Raw genomic sequence first — 12,023 nt, forward strand, 5'->3', positions numbered from 1 at the left:
GAAAACCACTAAAACTGTGTCTTATTATATTTAAAATTAGCCCCTTGGTAGTGAATGACTAAAGCAACGTTATGGAATAAACTAGAAAGTTTCCTGTTATAAAAGCAGTAATTATTTAATCTCTCCTCTGTGCCTCCACCCTCATTCTTAAAAAACACAAATATACTGAACTGAAATGTACGAGAATAAACAGACTCTCACCAAATTTTAGCTACAGAATAAGATTTTAAAATATTGGCTACATCTATTTCCATAAAGAATATTGAATATTTGGATTTTTCTTTCCTTCATTTTTTTTTCAAAACTTAAGCAACTTAAAGTTAGACATAACCTATCTCTTTTTCTTTTAGCCACATGGAAATATTTTTACTCTAACATAGTCAGGTCCAACAAGTTATTTTTTTTTCTGCTTGGTAACCTTTCTTTAGAAGAGTGGGTATATTGTTTCATAACCACTGCAACTTAATGATAGCTAGCATTTGAAAATAAATTTATTTTACATGGCATATTTTATCATCCAAATTAATTCACACTTGTATATAGGAAAGATTATTATGGTTATTATTCATAATATCATTATCATCACCATCATTCCCATCTTATATCTAAATGGACTAAAACTCTAATCAACTCAAAAACTGACTTGCGATCACACAGAGATTGAGCCTCAAAATGTGTGCCTGTTGGCACCAGCGGTCATGCTTTTGTCATGCAGCTAAATACCCCCATATAGGAGGCTGAAATAAAAATATTAATCTTCTCTGTTTACATTTTACATTTGGAAAATTCACTATAGATTGATAGATGATAAATACAGATATGAATATATATATGTGTGTGTGTAATGTACTTGTATTATTTATTGTTTAAAATAACTGTTGTTTTTTTTTTTAATGACATGGATCTATGCACCATGAGGGCTTACCTATTATCTTCATTCACTTGCATTTCTTTTTAGAACTGAGGGCTTACTTATTATCTTCATTCACTTGCATTTCTTTTTAGAACCTACTGTTTTTTAAATAACTCAAGTAAAGTCAACAGGGATTATTCTTTGCTTTAGCTAACAGTGTTTAAGGACTACTACGTCCTGAATTCTGTGCAAATTAAGAATTTAAAGATAAATAAGACAATATTCCTGACTCTCAGTACTCAAAGTCATGTGAACCACTGTAATTCTGGTGATTTTCTTGTGTAATGCAATATATGTATATATTAAACCATGAGAGTAAATTATGCCTGTGGGAGTCATAAAGTTTCATTGTAAATATGGTATTATGACTAAGTCTGAATAAGTAAGTACCCCCTGTGGAACAGATCCATTGTTTCATCAGATTTGTATAAGGGTTCAGAAATCAAAGACATTTTAAGAAGTGCTGATATTCTGATAAAGAGAAGGACTGAAAGAGTTAAGACTAATTGGATAGATCCAGGCCAGAGAGCTACTGGCTTATAACGCCAATGACAAAGTTAAGACTTTATCTTGTATGAAGTTAGGGGCGATCAATGTTTCTCCAAAAATATTTTATGATAAAGGTTGTGTTTTACAACTCACTTCTGTTAGTAACATGTAAGAAAAAATTTATACTTTAACTATGTATATATCTTGGAACATACTAATTTAGTTATCCCTTTTCACCCAAATATGTCCAGAGATGAGATTCTATATTATGGCATTGCACAATCACAAATAGATGCTTATCAGAATATGATATGTGACTTGTCACATTAAATTGAAATCACTGATTACATTCTATTTCTCTGATGTACAAAACTGAAAATAATAAGTACAGCAATACAGGATAGGTTGAATAACTTCACAAGAAAGCCTTCTTGGCTTCATTTAATCCCAGTAGGATATCTCTGCTCTGTGTGCTATAACAACAGACTAATTCTTGCTTCCATAAGTTTGATTAGCCATTATTAGTTCCATCTAAAATGTCTTCAACACACATATATTTATTGTGTCATATATAAAAGTAAATGCAATTAATATTTTTCATCAAAATTAATATTAAGAATATATAAAATGTGAAATATTTCCAGGGAAATAAACAAATATTTATTTGGTATTTCCTTTGTGTAAGACAAATTAAGTATATTATCTTATTTAAAGGAAAACACAGAGGCAATGGATAGGTTATTTTGAACACAAATTTCCATAAAAAATGTAAAGTTTTGCATTAAGATAAAATATAATTCTTATACTCCCCCACCCTCTCACAAAAATATTATAATCTCATTCAGAGAATAAAATATAAAACCATATCTTTCTAATTTCTACTCAATGGTTAAATCAAGAGGAGGTTATTAAATAAAAAGGAGTAGAATAATATTAAAATCTACCTCTGAGTTACAGTAAGTGTAATACTGAAGAAACTCTTATCCCTCAAATGCCATCCTTTTCTGGAACATCCCTTAGTGGTGCACATGTGGTCTTGATGGCCATTAACGTTATCTGTAGCTATTAATGGTCTAGTCCACCATCTTTGGACCTCTGTATGGTTTTTGTAATGCTACCCCCAAAGCTGTGGACTGACCATGAGCCATCTGTGTCATCATACTGATGGTTTAATAATACCCTCGAAATAATCATCACTCTTCATACGGTAATTGTAATGGTACTGTAGTCTGATTAGTCCCAGTGTTTCTATTACTGACTCAGAAGGGAGTCAAAATCACAGGTTTTTTTTAACTCCCGATAAGTATCTAAGAAAGGAAATTTTTTTCTTAATTACTGGCGATGTCATATTTGTTTCCTTTGTGTGACTTTCTCTTTAATTTTCTCAGATGTCTATTCCTTCTGCTGTCACTTATGCTGAGTGATAACTGAATTGCGGGGTAGCTTGTGCAGTGGCTAGTGTATCTGAACTGAGTCAAAGTATCACACATTCTCATCAAAATGAAAACATTGTCCGCAAAAGGAAAGTAGGGTATTTTTTCTCCAATCGTCATCTCACGTTTGATTTGAGAACCTTATAATCATGGATTTTGGTTCTAACATGTACATTTCATTTTATTTTTTCATTTCATTTTTTTTCACAGGACATGGGTCTTTTCTGAAAATATCAACACTTGAAATTTGCCCAAATTACCTAAGTGGGCACACAAGCAAACATGCACGTGCTGCATCCCTCGTGTCACAAAGGTGTGAAGACCAATTCGAGGTGAGGCTCAACACTCTGCCACAATGTTCCCACCAAACGGATGGGAGAGACATTTGGTTGTACGGGTTCTAAGGATAGGACACTTACTGGGCTTGATTTAATAGTGAATGATTAATAAAAAGAAAGTTTCTTTAACAGAGTTGAAGGTTGGATAAGGCTTAGAAAAGGAAGATAGTATTTCTAAAGGGGTGAACAGCAGAAGCTAAGTAGTAATGTGGTCAAGTGAAGGGGTGTCAGATACTATGAAAGAATCTTACTAACTTAAACAAAGGATTCAGTTAGGAAACATTAAAACTGTTACATGTTATGTGGGCTTTAGGTATTTAAACATTGTATTGTGTGATTGCTATGCTTTTAATTACAATGTATAAAATTAGTCCACTCATTCATTAACTTAAATATTTACAGAGCATCTGTTATTGCCTATGTACTGAGAAGAGAAAAATAAAGATACATGTTTAACAACACATCATACTGTAAAACTGAAAATTCATTTTAAATATCAAATGGGGAGATGAACAGTGTTTATTAATGCTACTACACAGTCTTCTACATAGATTCGGAAGCAAATCTTTATTAGTGATGCATTAAAATGTGGTATAGCATTGTGATATATATTTTACTTATTTTCCTTGGTGTTTAACAACTTTATGTAATCATCATGGAATGACTATAATTTTTTTATTTGTCTTTCAAATAAAGTGAACTATCTAAAGCTACATTCAGCATTGTTTTTTTCTCTACTAACTCCTAGATATTTATATTATTTGAGAGTTTTATCTAAACAACTTTCCACCTTCGTATTCTACAATTTTTAAAACAGAAATGAGTATCCATTAAATGATATGAGTAGCTATCATAGCGTCCTTATTATACAGTAGAATCCCAAGAACGGTATGATTCACTGACTGCTTTCCCCAGTTAGCTGGGCAAGGGGAGGAAAGGATAAAAGGCAGGAGTAATTCTTATGTCATAACTGAGGAGATGCAGCTCAGCTAGGCTAAGTAATTCCTTACATCATAGGGGTAAAAACTGGCAGAGCCAAAATTTAAACTCAGGATAGTGTCTTTTGAAAAATCGAACCTCTTTCTAATACTTCATGTTAATTGTTACTGGGTACTCAATAGTAAAACAAATGTCCTTCGTAAATTATAATAGGGCAAAATATACCTACATAATTTTCACAATATTTCAGATGATTTCAAATCACAATATGATTTCAAAATATCAAGGATCACCTTCTAGGGATTTGATGATATGCATCAAGCATCTTTCCAACATACATTCCTTTTGGCATGGTAATTATCCTGGTAAAAATAACAATTGAATATAACCATAAATATTTAGCCACCGCCATCTCGGACTTGTCTGTATTACTCATCTCTGACACTTCTTTCACCTGTGGAACTCATCATTTACACACCCACTACGGCACATCAACACGCTTGCCCTTTCCAAGTGGCTGTTTATGTTCATATATTTAGTAATTTTTCCTTGACTTTCCTTGGGGATTTGACTTGTCAGTAAGTACATACTGGAGCGGCTTTGCCAAGAAGAGTCATGCACTTAAAGTGAGGTTGGAAAGGTGCCTGAGGTTAAAATGCAAATCTGATGCTACTCTTCTGCCTAAAACCTGTCAGTGACTTCTAGTCAATCAAAATATGGATCAAGATCCTTGCTTATCTAGACCTACCTACCTTTCCAGTTATATGAAACTTGCTTTCTCTTACAGTTTGAGCTCCAGCTATACTGTACTTTTAGTTTTTAAAAGGCACTAACGCTGCTTTCCAACTCAGGATATTTGTAAATACTGTCCTCTCTTGACTTAGTAAAGCTCCATACTTCTGCATCCCCTTTACCTTGCCAATGCCTATTCATTTTTAAATTCTCAACTCTAGCTAATTCCTCTAGAGGAAGTCTTTAATCAGATTAGGGTCACCAGATTTCGTAAACAAAACAGGCTGACCAGTCAACTAAGAATTTCAAACAAACAACACATATTTTTAGCACAAGAATTTCTTAAATATTGCATGACCTGTCTGTATTTTAATAGTATCTTACATTAGATCTTCTTGAAAGTTCTCTTACCACCTTCTTTCCTTTCTAAAACGTATTATAATTTATAGTAATATAATTATTGTGTCTTTCTCCCAACTATTTTGCAAGATCCATAGGGAAAGAATTATGTCTGTTTTGATCAAGAGCATATCCTTTGTCTAGCAAAATGCCAAAAGAAAGAAGGGCTCCATAAATCTTCTAGTGAATGAAATAAAAATGCGTATTTGAAGGTCAATTTTCAAGCAAATAGTAAAATTTTTCTGAAAGGGTGAGGTTTACATTTTAATACTTTTAATTAAATGATAATTATAACACTTATATTAAACATGTATTATTTATTATCTTCCAAATGCTAATTACTTTTCATAGCACTAAGTACTTTGCAAATGTTATTTCTTTTAATCCTTATGACAACTCTATGATGTTAGTACATTATTGACCCTGTTTTACAGATTTGGACAGTGGGAATTAGAAAAAAAAAATAGAAAAAATTTATTTAAAAAAAATCACGGACCTAGTATTTAATTGCTACCACAATTCAATATTGGGTTAGTTGATTTTTCCTGCTTCACACCTTCGTTGGAAAACATTATTTTAGAGTATACTTCCTTTGGTTATTAGAAAGAAGATTATCACCACCTGCTTAGTGAGAAGAACCAGAAGTGACTATCAGAGATGTCTGCCTTTTTCTTTGTTACTTCTTTCCTTTGTTATTATGTTACTTCAAGTCACATGAAGCAACAGGCATTTCTTAAGATGAATAGTTAATAGAAGCTTTGTACTTTCCAAAACATGAAACTTGCAGTCAAGTTTATGATCTGGAAACAAAGCACCCTGTAATATGGGCAACACTATATCTTGGAATTGATATGTAATGTTATTTTCCTGAGTGTGCATATGGCATTTATTTAATGCAGTAATAAATAATAGATTTGATGTTCATCTGTCAGAGGAAGTGCCAATTTTTCTATAAGCATTTAGTGCATCCTGGTACTAAAAGTCTTTAAACATGTGTTAATATTAAGACTTGGGCTCTTGCCAAATGAGAGTAATTTTAGTTTAGTTTGAATACATCTCACCCAATGGTTATTTAATTATAAAGGAGATTAAAAAACTAAAAAATCACAAATCTCTTGGTGAGTTGAGGGAACTAAGCTAGTTAAAATCATATCTCTAATAGAAAGAGTACCTCCTGAAGGGTTTCACCAGATAATCCACAGTGATTCATGCAGAATGCTCTATGTTGCTTGTATTTTCTGAATTCGGGTGCCCTGTGGTTTTCCTTCCATGTGGTAATGTGTTATGGATGATTGTGAATGAGCACCGTGTGAGACACTGAACTAAATATGTCTAATAAACACGAATTCTGCTTTCTCAAGGCCTATAATAAAAATGACTGTCATTTATGTGCACAGTCACACAAGAGTAAATCATTACAGCCAGTTATATAGATGCTTGATTCTCAGAAAGGTCAATTGCAGATAGATAAGAATTATTCCTCTTTCCTCTTCTACCATCTCTGAAGTAAGAGAGAAAACTTTCTTTGATTTTGAAATACATCTGAAAACAAAAGTATAGTTTGAATTGCTTTTAAACTTCCCCCAAGTTGATTCAAGATAAGGAAAGAAATTCTACAATTAGGGCAGAAAAACAAATGTGAGTATCTTACCCTAGGAGACAGTAGTTATTTGGAAATAGTTGCCTAGTGCCATTTATTTTGCTGAGGGTTGCCTCCATAGCATTTGGAAGCCTGCCCCTACCAGGAGAAAAGGGGTCTTAAAGCTGCCATCAGTTGTGAATTAGGTTACAGAGCCATTAATCTTACTAAACACCGGTAAATATATTGGGTTAATATTAGAAGCTCAACACAGCAACATTCTCAGTTTGTCTGGCCAAGATTGTTAGATTTAGTATAGCACAAAAACTACCTTCAATTTATGGAAAAAAAATAGTAGTTAACAATTCAGCTTATGCTGCAAAATGTTAGCCCTGAAAAGCAAGCCAGAAGTGACATCAAATGCCCAAGCCTATAAACACTGGCAATTTTAGGTCCTTGCAGCTAAATATTTACTGCACAACTGTCAAATTGCTTTTGTGTATATCTGAGTGCAGACACCCCTTCACTGTGGGATTTAATGGGTCAGTTCTGATATTGGTAATGATGTATGAATTCTATATTTTAGGCATAATCTTAAGTTTTAAAGCTAGAGGACTAAATTTCTGTTTGAAACTCCATTTGAGATTCTGCCAGGTTGAGACTTTAGATAACATTACAGGCTGGCATATTTTTGTTTATACAGCATTGCATATATTTATAAATTACAATTATTTACTCCCTCTAAAGATGCATATTAAATATTAAAAAAAAGTATGAAAAGGTTAGAAGAGAAAAAACTTCCTGCAATAAGGCTTTTACTTTTTTCCTTGAAATTAACTTTTTTCTTTTAAGGTCAAACTTTTATTTAGGAAATCTGTCTTTGTTTACATAAGCTATGTTGCGCTGGTTTTTGGTGGAGCACATTGCTCTGCCTGTGTGCTAATACTGAGCATTTAACATTTAATTCATATTTTCTTTCCTTCTTTGTTCATTTATTAAGCCCTTAACATAAAATGTAGTAGAGTCCAGATGAATCCTTCCCTACTGGTATTCACAGGAAATATGGAAGGGCAGATAAGTAAACTACCAATTATAATTCAGTGTAGTGGGTGCCATATTAAGTTTTTATAGAGGATGCAGTGGAAGTTTATAGAAAAGAAATCTGATTCAAGGTGATAGCATCGGGAAATTTACCCAACAAGGTTACATTTAATCATGGATTAAATGAAAAATGGATTAAAAGAAAATAATATCTTGTAAGAAGGTATAACATGTTTCCAGCAAGGGAAACAGTATAAGTAAAGGCACAAAAAAGCAAATATAATGAAATGCAAATGGTAGAATAAGGCTGTACCCAAACCTAAATAATATCCATGAGTTCTTGATATTTAGGAATACTATGTTGTATATAGTAATATTTGTATATTACTTTTCTTCACCTTGTGCTATGACACAATCTACTAATTTATTACACTGGCAGCAAAAAGCAGATTACAAATCAAAAAAATGAAAAAAAAAAATACAAATTATGTAGCCAAGGTGAGTGCATTTGTCCATGCCCTTCTGCTTTCTTCATGGTTCGAAAGCAAATATTTATTAGTGATCAGTAATGCAACTCTACACCATAAGTGATAAATTTGTTAGTTATTTTTATTGCGATCATTGTTTAACTTTTATGTTCATTGTGCAGTGACTGTGACTTTAAATGCTACAAATTTTTCCCTTTATCTTTCAAACAAAGTACATTATAGTTATTTTAAGCTTTTTTTTTTCCTCTCATATACCCCAACATGTTTAGATTTCATGGGCAGTTTTCTGCCCTTAATTTGCAATACATTTTAAAAATTACAAATGTTCTAGCACAATGTTGGTATTATGTGATAAAAAACACATAGTTGGCTAACTGCTTCTATAATACAATGAGATATATTTGGGGTAGCAAGTTCTTCATTTAAATAGGGATCTTGGAGGTACAGCATAAATTTTTAAGAGAAAGAGAAAGAGAGAGAGAGAGTGTGTATGTGTGTGTGTGTGTGTGTGTGTGTGTGTGAGAATTCATATTTTTTCTGGAAGTCGGTATGGAAAATATATTCTTTGAACATTTATTCATTTTAGTTATAAAAATACTTAGTGAATATTAGCTATTATTAGTTTCACTATGTGCTAAACACTGTTTCAAGAGTTTGAATTAAAACAGTGGGTAAGTACAAGTTTCTATCCTCAAGTAGCTACATGGATTTGTTTAGCAGTTGATCTGATTCCAAGTTAAAATGTTTTAACCCATGTCAGGATACCAGGTATTACTACTTTGTTGAAATCCATTCATAGCACATTTTCCATAATTGCAGCATGGCTTACAGTTTCCAACCCTCTTGAAAATAGAAAGCTAAATTCCTCACACTGGAAAGAAGGAGCGATGATGTGACAAGTAGGAGAATGGCAGAGGACCAGAGATTTATATTGCTTTTTACCAAATTTCGATAAAAGTTCAATAGGAATTAAAGTCTTTTTCTCCAAGTACACCATGGGGAATTATGAAAGACAAGGCTAAGCTATGCTGAACTTGGAAGCTTATTTATTGTTTTATAGATTTTTTTTTTTTCAGAGAAGAAGAAAACCAGGAAAGCACTTGCCACTATTTCCAGTCTAGTTTTTCTTATTTCTGAAGGTGCAGATTCCACTGCATATTTCCTACTGAATTTCAGTGTTTTTGTCCTCCGGATGTAGAGGAAGTTTGAAAAACAAATTTAGTTATACATTTCAGTTTCAGCCAATAAAGAGGAAACATGTTGTAAAACTGGCATAAGTGGCACACCCTAAACACAATCACCTTTCACCGTTGGTCAGCAGTTCTCAACCAAAGGTAATTTTCCCTCCTGGAGGATGTTTAGCATTATCTGGAACCCGTTTTTGGTTGTCACAGCTGATGTGTACTGCTGGCATGTGGGGTAGAGTCTTGGGATGGTGTTAAATATCCTCCAGTGGAATGGTCTCCCGTTGACAAAAATGATCCACCCCAGGCTCAGTCGGGCCAAGATGAGAAACCTTGATGTAGTAGAAGCCCATTCTAGGCAAGAAAATCTGTCACCTGTTTTTCTGAGTCACTTTGAAGATGGAGGGTTTAATTGTAATTTTGATTCTTCCTTTCAAATTGTGAAGCATTTAGAATGAACCAATAAAAATTCTCACATAAATATAGAGTAACTGGAGACACTGAATTATGACAACCAAAGATACATCATGAAAAGCAATGCTTTTAAAATCAGGCAGACGTGGATTTCAGATCCAGATCTGCTGTTTATTGGCTTTGTGACCACGGTTATGGTACCTTCCTATATGTTCTATTTCTTAGTGCTGGTGATTGCCACAGGATGGACTCGTCTTTTGAAAAATCACAAAAACTCTTTACGTACGATTTATGTATTTTTCTGGGCCAGGCACTGTGGCTCACACTTGTAATCCTAGCACTTTGGGAGGCTGAAGCTAGCAGATCACCTGGGCTCAGGAGTTCAAGACCAGCCTGGGAAACATGATGAAACCCCGTCTCTTCTAAAAATACAAAAAAAAAAAAAAAAATTTAGCTGGACAGGGTGGTGCGTGTCTATAGTCCCACCTACTCAGGAGGCTGAGGCAGGAGAATCACTTGAACCCAGGAGACAGAGGTTGCAGTGAGCTGAGATAGTGCCACTTCACTCCAGTCTGGGTGACAGAGCAAGAAAAAGATGCATTTTTCTATATGCATGTTGTGTTTCAGTAACGTTTATTTAAATTAAATAAAATAATTTATTTAATATTTAAAAAATCTTAATTTGTGCACATACTGATTGCTTAATAAGTGGTCATTGTTACTATTATTATTACATGTCTTTCAATTTAATATAAGGCAAAGCACAGGTTAACTGTACTTTTAAATAGAGAAGTAGGCTTATATAATTCTATAATTTGAATGGAGATGTTTCTATTTTTTTATGGTAAAACAAAGGATTTGGGCTTTACTATTTGATCCCAATACATATTTTTTCTCTTACACAAATTTGCTTTTTTGGAGGGATCGTTTAGGGTCAGTTGTTTATCATCTGTTTCCTTTGTTAACTGTAACTTTAGCTGAGTTACATAATCAGAGACGAGTAGCTGAGGAAATAAAAGCACTCAGAGTTTCTTATGATGTATTAAATTGCCAAAGTTCCTTTAAGTTTTCAATGAAACATTTTATAACAGTTGACTTAATGTTGATGAGATATTTTCTGCAGAGAAATATCAAAATTACATAACCTCTTCAATATTTAACAAGAAAATGCTCAATAAATTCTCAATTACTTTGAAATTTTGAAAAGTTCAAATGAAAAGTAGCCTCAAGTAGAAAATAAAAGTTAATTTAAGTATTCCTTTGATATATATAGTTGGATAAGCTGAAGTCTTTTCACATGTTTGAAATTCTAATAGATGAGGAGAAAAAAGTATGCTTTAATTTGTTGAGAGGTCTTTTACTAACTCACTTTAATGAGCTATCTGCCAACGAGAAAGTTGTTGCATATCTCCAAACCAAATCACTGACTAATTTTCTGTCAAAATAATATATCATTTTAATGGAATTAAGAAAAAGCCCCCCATGACCATCTCAACTCAGAAAAAAAGCATTTGGCAAAATCCATCGTGCTTTTATAATAATAATTTTTAAAAACACTCAACAAACTAGGGAACTTTCTCAGCCTGATAAAGGGAAGCCATGAAATACCCACAGTCAACATCATACTCAATTGTGAAAACCTGAAAGCTTTCACCCTAATATCAGGAACATGACAGGGAGGTCGGCTCTCATTAACGTTATTTAACACTGTGTTAGAAGGTCAACCTGGGACAATAGGCAAGAAAAAGAAATAAGTTTCCCAATGTGTAAAGTAAAACTATCACTATTTGCAGATGATGCCATCTGTTCATGTTTACTTTAAGTTCCAGGATACATGTGCAGAACGTGCAGGCTTGTTACATAGGTAAACATGTGCCATGGTGGTTTGCTGCACCTCTCAACCTGTCACCTAGGTACTAAGCCCCACATACATTAGCTGTTTGTCCTGATGCTTTCCCTCCCCTCATACCCTACCTACAGGCCCTGGTGTGTGTTGCTCCCCTCCCTATGTCCATGTGTTCTTGTTCAACTCCCACTTATGAGTGAGAACATGCAGTATTTGGCTTTCTGTTCC

The sequence above is a fragment of the Papio anubis genome, chromosome 17 (genome assembly GCF_008728515.1).
Source record: "Papio anubis isolate 15944 chromosome 17, Panubis1.0, whole genome shotgun sequence".
Taxonomy (NCBI): domain Eukaryota; kingdom Metazoa; phylum Chordata; class Mammalia; order Primates; family Cercopithecidae; genus Papio; species Papio anubis.